We start from the raw sequence: 13,299 nt of genomic DNA on the forward strand, positions 1-13,299 counted from the left end.
AACATTTTTTGACACTATCGAAATTTTTTTAATACAGCTTCAATATAAGAGTTGTGCATTTAATTAAATTAAAACCAATTGGCAGCTTTTTTGTTTTTTCTATTTTGCATACTTATATCCTTCAGTCTGCCAAATTTCATTAAAGTTTGTCAAGAAATATTTTTTTTTTTAATTTTTTACAACAAAAAGTATGAAAAGCACCACTGTGCGTCATCTTTTTCGCCTCGGAATGTGTTTTATTATAATTATAATTTTAAATTTTGATGGAAAAAAACATTTGGTGGTAGTAAAATTTATAATTGCAATATTAGTAAGAGAAAAAGCTGCTAATATTCCAGAGGTGTATTGCCTATGTCTATGCTAAATTTAGTGCCACCTGTTGAAATTGTTTGGGACTATATCCATGTACTGTATAATGTACATATACTTTACAGGGATTATGAAATTAGGATAACAATAAAATCCAAAACTTTTTCATGGACAGATTAAAATCTATTTCTGTCAGTTTTATCCTTAAAATATTTATATTTTTATATGCTGTATACAATAAACTAGACCAACACTATAAAGTATTATATTTAATCGATAATTTAAAACAAGTATTAGTGTATTTTATTTGCGAGATATCAAATCAAAATTCAAAATTATTTTTAATAAATATTTATCTCTTTTTGTCAGGAGTAACCTCTTATTAACCTCAAAACATAATAAGCTCCAAACCACCATAATTACAACCATATTGACATTGAATAAACAATCCCATTTCTGTTGAACTTAATCTAAAATATAGATTTGAAATAATAATGTCAAAAAATGGTTGTTTTGTGTGTTTTTAAACATAAACGTACATTTATATTTTCTATCAGCCAACGCAAGTTGTTGCACATTATAGAGAAAGAGACATTATACATATTTATACGATGACAATTTTAACACGATTTAAATTCAACCCACCGCAAAATGTCCGGAAACTGTTTGCGGTTATGTTTTGCAACGACCCATAACCATCAAATTTCCAACGTTAGCGATGTCGATGTCAAATTCACTTCAATTCTGTTTCACTTTCTGCTACTGATGCCATTCGGGTTGGTCTTGGTTGGTGTTTGGTGAGATGGTGGTATGCTGACATGCTGAAAAATTCTATGCTTTTGGGTAATACCAATACCAACTGCTGCTACTGGTCGTAGGTAGATATTGTTAGTTTCGCATTTGCATTTAGAAATGTGTTCAAGTAAATTATGCAAAAACGGACACGAAATGTGTTAGAATTTTGTTCAGTAAGGCATTTTGGATGGCACTTATTCACTGTGAATATGTGTGTATGTGTGTAACTTGATGGATGTTTGAAATGCTTGAATAAAACAAAAAAAAAAAAATGGTTTTGTCACAGCGTATATTAAAGTTACATTTGGGCTTCATCACAGCAATAACATTTGACAGTTTTTCTGGTGAAGATTTAAGGAAGATCGTATATTGCCATTACTGAAGTTTTAAAGGAGAGACAGATTTCAGTTCGAAATAAAACCTCAACTTAAAACAAATAAAGCTTTTTACAATGGTCTGCGTTTTCATAAAACAAAGGTCAAAGTTCATGAATGATAAATTCGGCAAAAGAGGTTAAATATTTCAAAATCAAAAGTTTGAAGAGACAAATTCTTTAGGAGCAATACGAAAAAGTTAAAAATCATCTGAATGATATTCGATTTCGAAATGTACATTTGTACAAATTTGACAGTTTTTCAAAATAAAAAAAAAAAAAAAAATATCAAAAAAGTTACATAAATGAAATCTTATTTCTAATCTCTTTTTTTTTTGTTTCTATGGTCCTTCTGAGTTATGAAATAAAACACTAATGAACTGCCTATGTTACATGGTTATAGAAGAAAAAAATCTTTTATTTTTTGTCTTTGGCTGTCATATTATCAGTTTGGCTAAAGACATAGCTAATGAAGGTAAAATGAAATTGAGAAGTTCTATTATGATGTCACGTGACTTTGACATGTACCTAATATTATTTTCTGAAAAAAAAAAAAAAAATAATAATAACACGGTGTAACACTCAAAATATACGCGGGTGGAGACCTATCAGGTTTTGTAGAGCTAGTCGCACTGAATACGAAACGGTATTTGAAAATCCCCTAACACCCCCAAAATTTGGAGTTACGGGCAAAAAACGGTTTTTTGGACCTTCACCCATTGAAAAAATTCTAGCTTCGACATTTTTTTACCCATTTTCGATTTTTTTACAGTTTCTGATAGAAGATAAATATACCTTTTTAACAATGTATAAAACATGTAACTCGGTTAAACCACTTAGAATTTATAAGATGTCAAAGTTCAAAAATTCAATTTTTTTTGTCATTTGCCCAACTTCGGCATCAATTTAAAGTATATGTTTTCAAAACAACATGCTATTTAAAAAATATATTCTAAAACTATATCTATTTCCCAATTGATCGAGGTATTTTTTATGAAAATCACTTCAAAATTGGCTTAGAAAAAAAAAATTTTCGATTTCAACCCAGATACAGAAATTCGAACTTTTAGGTATAGAACAAAAATGTTGTTTCGGCACTTAGTAGGATAAGTTGGGCTCCAGGATTTGATGAAGGGTTTTTGTAGAGGAGCTAAATACAAACAATTTTTTTCTTTAGGAGGGGGGTCTATCTCCCCCCGTTTAGGTGGGAGGGGCATTTTTCTAAAAAAAAATTATCAAAATAAAAAAAATTATTAAAAAACAACGGCAACACTTACAGTAATAAATGATACCATTTCCAAAAGGCAAAATTGTGCATTTGATTCTAATTTTTAAATCAATATAATATTACCAATAGTTTTTGAAATAATCGATTTCAAAGTTAAAAATAGGGGAAACAAATTTTTTTAAAACTCATTTTATACTATTTTTGTCCAGACTGTGAATTTTAGTAAAAAAATTACTCACACAGAAAACTGCCCAATTGATTCCTTATCGAACCGTGAAAACTATATGTTTCTATGTCTTCTAGTTTTTGAGAAAATTGAAAAATAAAAACAAATAAAAACAAAAAATATTTTGAAAAAAGAAAAATCTGATAAAATAATTTTTCAATTTTCCCAAAAACTAGAAGACATAGAAACATATAGTTTTCACGGTTCGATAAGGAATCAATTGAGGCAGTTTTCTGTGTGAGTAATTTTTTTACTAAAATTCACAGTCTGGACAAAAATAGTATAAAATGAGTTTTAAAAAAATTTTTTTCCCCTATTTTCAACTTTGAAATCGATTATTTCAAAAACTATTGGTAATATTATATTGATTTAATAATTAGAATCAAATGCACAATTTTGCCTTTTGGAAATGGTATCATTTATTACTGTAAGTGTTGCCGTTGTTTTTTAATAATTTTTTTTTATTTTGATAATTTTTTTTTAGAAAAATGCCCCTCCCACCTAAACGGGGGGAGATAGACCCCCCTCCTAAAGAAAAAAATTGTTTGTATTTAGCTCCTCTACAAAAACCCTTCATCATATCCTGGAGTCCAACTTATCCTACTAAGTGCCGAAACAACATTTTTGTTCTATACCTAAAAGTTCGAATTTCTGTATCTGGGTTGAAATCGAAAAATTTTTTTTTCTAAGCCAATTTTGAAGTGATTTTCATAAAAAATACCTCGATCAATTGGGAAATAGATATAGTTTTAGAATATATTTTTTAAATAGCATGTTGTTTTGAAAACATATACTTTAAATTGATGCCGAAGTTGGGCAAATGACAAAAAAAATTGAATTTTTGAACTTTGACATCTTATAAATTCTAAGTGGTTTAACCGAGTTACATGTTTTATACATTGTTAAAAAGGTATATTTATCTTCTATCAGAAACTGTAAAAAAATCGAAAATGGGTAAAAAAATGTCGAAGCTAGAATTTTTTCAATTGGTGAAGGTCCAAAAAACCGTTTTTTGCCCGTAACTCCAGATTTTGGGGGTGTTAGGGGATTTTCAAATACCGTTTCGTATTCAGTGCGACAAGCTCTACAAAACCTGATAGGTCTCCGCTCGCGTATATTTTAAAACCTCATTTTTGTAACACCGTGTAATAGGTACATTCAAGGATCTTTCTTAAAATAGACATTACTTAAGACGTAGCCAAGCATGTACATTAGGGTGGGTCAAAAAAATCGAAATTTTTTTTTGAGTTTGTACTCCGAAAAATAGATTGCTAGACACCTCTAGAATACACATACCAAATATGAGCTCTTTATATTAATGGGAAGGCCCTTCGCTTCGAAAATTTCTATTTTTAAATCAAGCTTCTACTAAAAAAAATCATTTTTTTAAATCGACTTTTTTGCAAATTTCTTTACATATTCTTGTAGGAAATTGAACGCTCTACAAAAAAGGTTTTAAACACTTTTTTCGTTTATCTAACCGTTAAATAGATATTTGAGGTCCAAAAATCGCAAAAATCTTTAAAAATTCGTTTTTTGTTTTTAATTTTGTAACAAATTGAAAAATTATAATAATCAAACGCGCAACACATATTCTTGTAAGAAATAGATTCTTCCACAAAAAAGGTCTTATTAAGTTTTTTCATTAATCTAACCATTCTGAAGATATTCGAGGTCAAAGTAAAAAAAAATTATAAGAACATTTTTTACTTTTAAAAATTTTCTAATTCACTGAAAAGCAAGATATATTATTGTAGGGGCTTAAACGTTCTACAAAGAAGTCCTTGGCATCAAATTAACTACTTTAACCGTTTAGAAGATATTCGTATCCAATTAGCAATGCATACGAGTCATATGAAAAGTATTGAAATCAGTGGGTAATAGTTTGGATGCAAATATCTTCTAAATGGTTAAAGCAATTAATTTGATGCCAAGGACTTCGGTGTACAAACTCAAAAAAAAGATAATTTCGATTTTTTTTTGACCCACCCTAATGTACATAGGTGATACTAAGTTTTCTTATACCTAACAATCCTTTTTATTCCTTATAACAAGGGTGTGTTTTTGCGTCCTAAAACGACAACCCAAAGGAATTGAAAATATATAGGAACTTATATGTTGGTGCCTATATAAAAAAAAAAATATAAGGAATAATATCTAATCTTCTCATTAATTATTTGTAATAAAGGCTCAATCACATAGTACAAACAAAAAAAAAAAAAGGTTCTTCTGAGGATAAAGTAATTTTCATTGTTATTGATTTTTTTTTTAAATAAGAAAAAAAAAGTACTAAATTTTGTTGGGTGAACAAACGATGACTTCAAGTTTTGTATCAATATCTCGAGGTGAACTGATTTTTTTTAAGATTTTTGAAAAAAATTATAATTTGTATGAATGTTGCTTTAAACATAATAGTTTTTCTCCTGAGCAAAGTGTTTCAATAGGTCTATCTCTTAATATTTTTCATTCTTCCTATAAAAAAAGAAAAAAAAAAACAACGAAAATTTCGGGTGGACAAACGAAGTAGACCAGTTTTGTTAAAAAATTTTGAGGTCGTAGTTCTAGATTCAAGGAGTTCAGTTCCTGTCATAAGTGTCGTAAGTGACGTAACAAATTTTAACGAATTTTTTTGTAAAAAAAGTTTTAGTAACTTAAATCATTGAATGAAGGAAATTTTTCAAAAAAATAATTTTTGGATTTCTTAAGCGAATTATTTTTTTTTTTTTTGAAAAATCAATATTTTGAAAACGGATCATTGACTTTTTTCAAAACTTTATTATTTTACATTTTTACTTGCGATATAGGTACTATAGGGCAAGTTTAGGATTCGTAAAAAAAATCGAACTCGAGATAACAATTTTACATGACATTACGATGATGGAGAATGCCAAAAAAGTGGGTCCTGCAATTCTGTGTCTGTCTGTCTGTCTGTCTGTCTTGAACCTCGAGCTACAGCCTAAACTACTGAAGCGATTTTCTTCAAACTTGGTTGTTAACAGTTTTGGATGATTCCCTAGAGGAGAAATTGAAGTTTTTTTTTTAGGACCAAAACTAACGGTACCTGTCATATAACGGAAACAGAAAAGTTGATTTATTTCAAAAGCGGCTCTAACGATTTTGATTAAAATTTGTATGCTTACTGTTACAGATAAGAGCCTCCTTTGATAATGCAAAAAATATTTTTTGTACCGTTATTAACGGTACCTGCCATAGAACGGTTTTTTGGATTTATGAATTTCTCATAAACGACAAAACAGATTTCGACCAAATTTTTAATACAGAAACGTTTAAACAATTATTATTTAAAAAAATTTTAAATTTTTCAAAAAACACATTTTTGGATTTTTAAAAAATATTTCAAATTTTTTTTTTGAAAAATCAATTTTTTGGAAACTGGCTGGTGAAAAATTTTTAAATTTCGTTTTTATGTGTAAGTTAATTATTTATTCAAAATTGCATATCAACTTTTTTTTTGGCAAATGTTAGAAAATTTTTATATATAAAAAATTATTTTTTTAAAAAACGGCTCTAACGATTTTCTAAAAATTTTTTCTAAAAATTCCTTTTTATACTAGAAATAAAATGGCATACTTAGTTTTTTGTAAAAGAGCATTTAAAACGGTATTTAATTATTTATAAAAACAGATTTTATTTTCTTGCAGCACTAACGAAATTCCGTGAAAATATCAAATTTTAATTTTTTTCTTATTTTGTTCAATTGAAAACTTTAACATTAGAGTAACTTTTACCATAAGAGCAAGTACGTGCGACCCCAGTCGTGCAATTTATTTTTTTTAATTTATTATAGTAATGTGTTTTTTAAATTAAATTTAAATTATTTGAAAGATAGTTTTTCCCAAAAACGGTTGATACAATTTTTATTCAAAAGAAACTTGTAAAGTTAAATAGAAAATCCAACATTTGAAAAAAAATATATATTTTCTAATCTCTCACGAACGACTTAACAGGTTTCAGCAAAAAATTACATAAAATAAACCTATTTTGTAACCTTTATGTAGTACCCCAAGGCGCTATGGTTAATGTGATTGGCTATGACGCCAGAGGTCTAGGTTTAATTCCCAGTTTCCACCACTTTAAAACAAAAACAAAAAATCCGGGGTAGATACTGTCATTTGCAACCTTGCGAGGAATTGACAAAAGCTTCAAGAGTAGGTATCATTGTCTTGAAAAGGTGCTTAACGCACTCAAGAATGTCGTGCCACAATATTTATTTTCTATATATTTTTTTTTTTTCTTTAAAATGAACTATGAAGGGCAGAATCAAATCGGAAAAGCAATTCCCAACCCCGTCTAAATGAGGTGAAGGTGAAAACCTGGCTCTCGAAAAGCAAAAATTTCGCAAAATCCAAAGCAAATAAAATGTCATCTAGATTCTAGATTGCTGCAAATATTTCATACAAAATATCTGAGGGTCGAAAACGACCCGCCAACGTAAAATTAGTCGTTTTTTTTTAACGTAGGTTTATGGTTAACTCGAACTTTTTCACCATTTTCAAGGAAAAATTTTGAAGTTAAAAAAGAATAAAGTAATCCCTTTTACTCGAATTTCCCTCTAACTCGAACCAATATTTGTGTGCCGTGAATGTTCGACTTAGAGGTAGTTGAATGTATTTCATTTATTAAAAATAACAAGAATTTTTTCCAGGATGATGAAAATTTTTTTCAGAATACGAATAGGAAAAAAATCGATTTTCGCTTGTGTCGACATTAACTCTTAAATCTTCTTACCACAGAAATGTGTTCTTTTTAGGTGTAAACTGTTTCTATCTATTTCATCAACTTCAAAACCATAGATTTTTAAGTATATACAATACGTTACTATATTGTGTATTTGTATGTTGAAATAGCTTGATGATAAAAAGTTGGTATTCAAGAAGATTATTGGTATTTTCTCAAGAGCTTGAATTTAACTTTAGCAAAACCGCATTTTTGAGAAACTTCGAAACGTTCAAGATAACACATTCCGTACACACTTAATTAAATTAATATTTCAATCACACATAAGAAGGATAGGAAACATTAAACACTTGCCCGTATACATAGTAACAAATAGAAATTCATGTACAAGCTACTATGTATATGATTTCTCTCTCATGTATACATTATGTACATATTTTTATGTGTTTTTTTTTTTTTTAATAATAACCTTTTAGTATATAAAAACCAAATTAAATAACTAAATCCGCTTAATTTCCTTATTTAATCCCTTCAAGATAGCATTTTACGAGAGCTACTTGTATATATAAGTGTGTGTATGTTTTTATGTAATGAGCGACAACACTCTTTTGACTTGTTTTTATTTTTCTTTGGAATCAGGATTAGATAGGATGTTATAAAGGATGGACGTGGACGGGAGGCTGTATATTTTATAACCTTTAACGTAATATCATCAGTGGTGATGCTTTCTTTTTAAATCGGATTAAAAATTCAAAAAAAAATAAATAAATAAATAAAAAAGGAGTTGTAGGGTAAATAAGTTGTTATTTTTTAACATCAAGTATAAATGAATATAAAATTATTCGTGAGATAAAAGACACTCAGTTAATTAAGTTGGAAAGGATTATTCTCTATGAAAATCTCTTATCTTCTATGGCTTCTTTTTAAACATATACAAATCACTACTATAAAATGTCGTTTGTAGGTTATCTATGTATTTCTAGAAATCCAGGTGTTTGTGATTTTATACATAGTTTTAATTTGTCAATGGGAATCAGGAAAAGTTCCTGGAATTGAAATTGATTTTTATCATTACTAATTGAAGGGAATAAATCTAATTTCTAGAATTTAGTTAATTGCAGAATGAATGTACAGATTATGACTTAAGATTCTATCAATTTATTAACTGATAATTATGAAAATTTAAAATAAACAAAAAAACACTTAACAATACTTGAAAATTTTTAAATTAAATTAATATTCGTTTCATGGAATAACTATTGAATTTAGAGTAGAATTAATCTCCATAAGAACATATAAATGTTAAAAAAAGGAGTGAAATTATCCTGTGTTGGAATTACCAAAGTCTAGCAAAAAAAACTTTGTATTACTTCTCAGAAAATTAAACAAAAGTGTAATTTTCCACATGATTTCATGTTTTTTAACTCAACCTTTCAAAAGTTTTAATTAATTAAGTATGAAAAGCAAATTGCAAAAATGCATAACTAGTGTAATTAAAATGCACAACTGGCTCGGAAGTTCTTCTTCTTATGGCAAAATTAGCTTAGATTAAAGATTTTGTATGTAAAAATTCACAAAAGAATATTTTTAATTTAATTTTTATGAACATTAATAAAAAATTAAAAAAGAATATAGAATTTAATAATAAAATTACATTTTTAAATAGCTTTTACTTATTAATGATGTATGCAATTTAATTTCTTGTAAAGTAAAGGAATTTAAGAAGAAAAAAAAACATTATAGTTATTACGCCATAAAAAAAAAAAAACAGGTTGTGTGCTTTTGATAAAAACAAAATGATTTAAAAATATTTGTTTCGTTTTTTTTAATTGTTTTTCATTTATATACAAATGTTTAAAAAAATTTACCTTAATCGAAAGATATATAAAGAAAAAGTTTCGAAAGAATTCATTGTTTTCAAAAAATTGAAATTTATTTTGGAATCTAATTACTAACGGTTAGAAAAAATATATTTTATTTCTAAAGTTGGATCTTGTTTTTCACAGTACACGTATTTTTTAGTGAAATTCGTTTGAGCAAAAAACAATCTTTTAAATTTTGACAATATAAGAATTACCGTTAATTTTGTTTCTAAATTTCTCCTATAGTATAAAACGTACCTAAATTGCAAGTAAATAAAATCCACAACTGAGTCGCATGTAATTTTGCTCGAAAGTTTAAGCTTTTAATAAAAAAAAAAAAACAATTTTTCCTATCACCCTTATCCTTCATATGTGCATATATCGCAAACAAAAATTCAAAAACAATTTAATTATATGTTAAGTTAAGCTCTTTATTTCACAAAAACTGTACAACAAATATTGATAACATAAACATAATTTGACCCATTTTTCAATTTGAAATGTAAACTTCTCCAATACATATGTAACTAAGTTCTACGTAGCTAATTACCAAATCCAAATACTTTACTCCCATCAACATCCATGTCAATTTCAAATCTTCAACTTTCAGCTGGAAAACTGGGACCAATATTTCTATACTGAGTTGGTTCAGGTGATAAGGTGTGCGACTAGAAAGTTGAAGTTTTCAGTTTGATCCCCAGCATGATCGTAGTTTTTTTTTTTTTTATTTTCGTGCTAACCCTACAAGTGCAGATTTTAAAACAATAAGGTAAAAACGTTTGTTTTAAGGCCTAGTACATACTTGGTGAAGCAAGTCGTGAAGTGAATCCATACATACATTTTTATTTGGTCACCCGTGAACGTTCCTGAGAACTGTCGTGGTGGAAAAAAAATTGAGGAGTTTTGCTTCACGAAGTGAAGTAGTTCACGTGCAAAATGTACGGGAATCTCTTTCTCTCGTGAATCTACTTTCCCTATATATTTTTCGAAAAAAATAATTATTATCTATGTGCAGTATTGATTAATTTATAAAATGTCCTCCTATAACAACAAGTTTGGTAGGTTTATAATTCACTTCTAACAGCAAAGATATTGGTGTAATAGTTTCTTAATGCAAATTTTGTTTTCGTAGCTAATGTATTTAGATTGATGCATTTTGTTTTAATGTTGAAATTGTCGTTTGTAAGGTGCGCTCTAAAGTGTTATGAAATGATTTAATTGAATTCACAGCACAAATGATTCTGACTTCATAATTTATGCCTTTCACATTCATTCCATTATGAAGATAATATAATCCATCGAGTGAGACAGAAATTTCGAAAAAATTCCTCTTTTGAATTTTTTTTTTATCATTATAGTCCAGTAAATAAAGGAGTTTTACCCTACAAAAGGTCCGGTAGTTCTAAATTTTTGATATGTTGTTAGGTATGGTTAGTAGATAGAAAAACCAAATTTCCACAACCACGCCCCCTCCGCCCCCTTCAGCATCACCGAAAAACCATAGAAATCTAGCACTTTTTTCACTTTTATGCCCATAACTTTCTTCTGGTGCATTTAATTGAAAAAAAGTTGTTGGTAGACTTGTAGAAAACATAATTTCCTACGAAAATGACCTTGGTAGTATTTTTATACATCCAAAAACAACGAAGTTATGAAGCTTCCGAAAACATGTAAAATTTCGGATTTTGCAAAATTTTCAGTTTCTTGTCACTTAACAGTGCTATAACTCTTTAACAATTGACTTTTACGCAAAAGTCTTCATAATCAATCTTATAGACAATTTAATTACCTAAAATAAAATGTAACCCACTTTGATTTTGTGAATCAAATAACCGAGTTAGGGCTAAAATAGTAAAATAATAAAATTGATAGTTTTAGAAAATTTTTTAATTATCCATTAAATGAAGGATTTGTATCCCACAAAAAGTCGGGTGGTTCTTATTCTATATTTAATCAGGTTCTAATGGTAGATTGAAAAAAAAATTCATAGCCACGCCCCCTCCGCCCCCTTAACCATACCCCAAAAACCAATTCTGCATTTTTTCAGTTTTATGCCCATAGCTTCCTTCTGGTCATTTAAATGTGAAAAATTAATGTGCAAAATTGTAGAACACAAAATTTTCTACAACTTGCACATCCAATATCCGCGCCCAACCGCGTCAACATAGAAAAAAAAATATTGCAACCCTATAATTGCCCTTATGACCAAACTGCCAAGTTTTGGCTTGGAAGACCTCTGAATCACGAAAGAGGACGTTCTTAGCTTTTGTTTGGCACCAATTTCGTCTTTTAACTAACTGAATGGTTTGACGCGCCCAACCGCGTCAACATAGAAAAAAAAAGAGAAAAAAAATGTTGCAACCTTATAATTGCAAGTATGACCAAACTGCCAAGTTTTGGCTTGGAAGACCTCTGAATTAGAAAAGAGGACATTCTTACCTTTCGTTTGGTATCAATTTCGTCTTTTAACTATCTCGATGGTTCGACGCGTGCACAAAAGGGCAACACAAAAAAAAAAAGATAATCGAGTATACCTTAATATAGACTGCGTGGCCAAACTACCAACCTGAACTATATAAGAAGAAGCTCCATCCTTTCGTTTTTTACCAATTTCATCCCTTAGCTCGACAAGTCCAGGGTCCACAGTTGGTCAACACAGAAAAAAAAAATCAAATCAGGTTAGTAGTATCGGCTCTTAAAATGGTCTAAGTGACCAAATTTCCAAACTTTGACTTGGAAGACCTCTGAAATATAAAAGTAGACATTCTAACCTTCGATTTGGCATCTTTTTTATACTTAAGTTCGATAACTATAAAAATGCAGAGCATACTTTTTGATTAATTGCTTAGAAATATAGGTATTTTTTGACATTCTAATGGTTTATTTTTAGAAATTTTTAATCTATTCCTAATTTTTTTTATGGATTTAGTAAATTCATGTTGTTATCTTTGATTTGGTAACAAAACAATTTCTTAAATCACCGGTCTACACACCAAAAAACAAGACTTTAACAAAAAACTCATTTTCATCGTTTCCAACCTTAAAGCTGTTCGCGTGCAAAAACTGCCAAGATTTGGCCAGGAAGACCTCTGAATTATTAAAGAAGAAATTGCTACCTTTCATTTGACACCAATTTCATCTTTTAGCTCGATGAGTTAGGAGGGCCCTAAAAATCGACCACTTTGATGCGCCCTACCGCCACTCCTGCCAGGTTACCGAAGGGAAGACCTGTGGTTTTTTGATACACTAATTGAGTCTAAGACCACCATGGCAATTTTTTTCTTTAGCTCGATGAGTTGAAGGGTGCCTAAAAAATGCACCCGATTTCACCCTGCTACGCCAATCCTGCCAGGATGCGGACGGGAAGACCTCTGGTTTTCGAAGTTACTCAGAGTCATCTTTTACTACAAAAGTGAATTTTTCTTTAGCTCGATGAGTTGAGCGTTTCTGCAGCCGCCGCCCGCTCTATAAGTCTTAAAGCAAAAACAAAACAAATTTAATTTCGTTTAAAATTTCGTGAAAATTTCGTATGGAAAATTTCGTTTCGCTTCAACTGCGTACTAGGATTTACTCAATTTACAATATTCATGTATGCATAAATGCCTTTTTATGCCTTTTTGGGAGTTTTATTTTGCCTTTTTTTAAGTTTTTAGGTCCACAGGATCCTATCCCTGATTATAAGTGAATTCAATTAAACCATTACATAACACCATTACGTGCACCCAAGAAACGATAAGTTTCACATTAAAACAAAACAAAACACAACAATTAAAAGACATTAGCTATTAAAAAAAGTTAGCATTACAAT

General features: G+C 29.2%; 1 protein-coding gene across 1 annotated transcript in view; it reads right to left on the reverse strand.

Annotated features, from left to right (window-relative positions):
• LOC129912190 (uncharacterized) overlaps positions 1-13,299 on the reverse strand; it is a 68,584-nt gene that overhangs the window by 4,365 nt on the left and 50,920 nt on the right. The window lies entirely within an intron of this gene.

This window comes from Episyrphus balteatus, chromosome 2 (genome assembly GCF_945859705.1).
Source record: "Episyrphus balteatus chromosome 2, idEpiBalt1.1, whole genome shotgun sequence".
Taxonomy (NCBI): Eukaryota; Metazoa; Arthropoda; class Insecta; order Diptera; family Syrphidae; genus Episyrphus; species Episyrphus balteatus.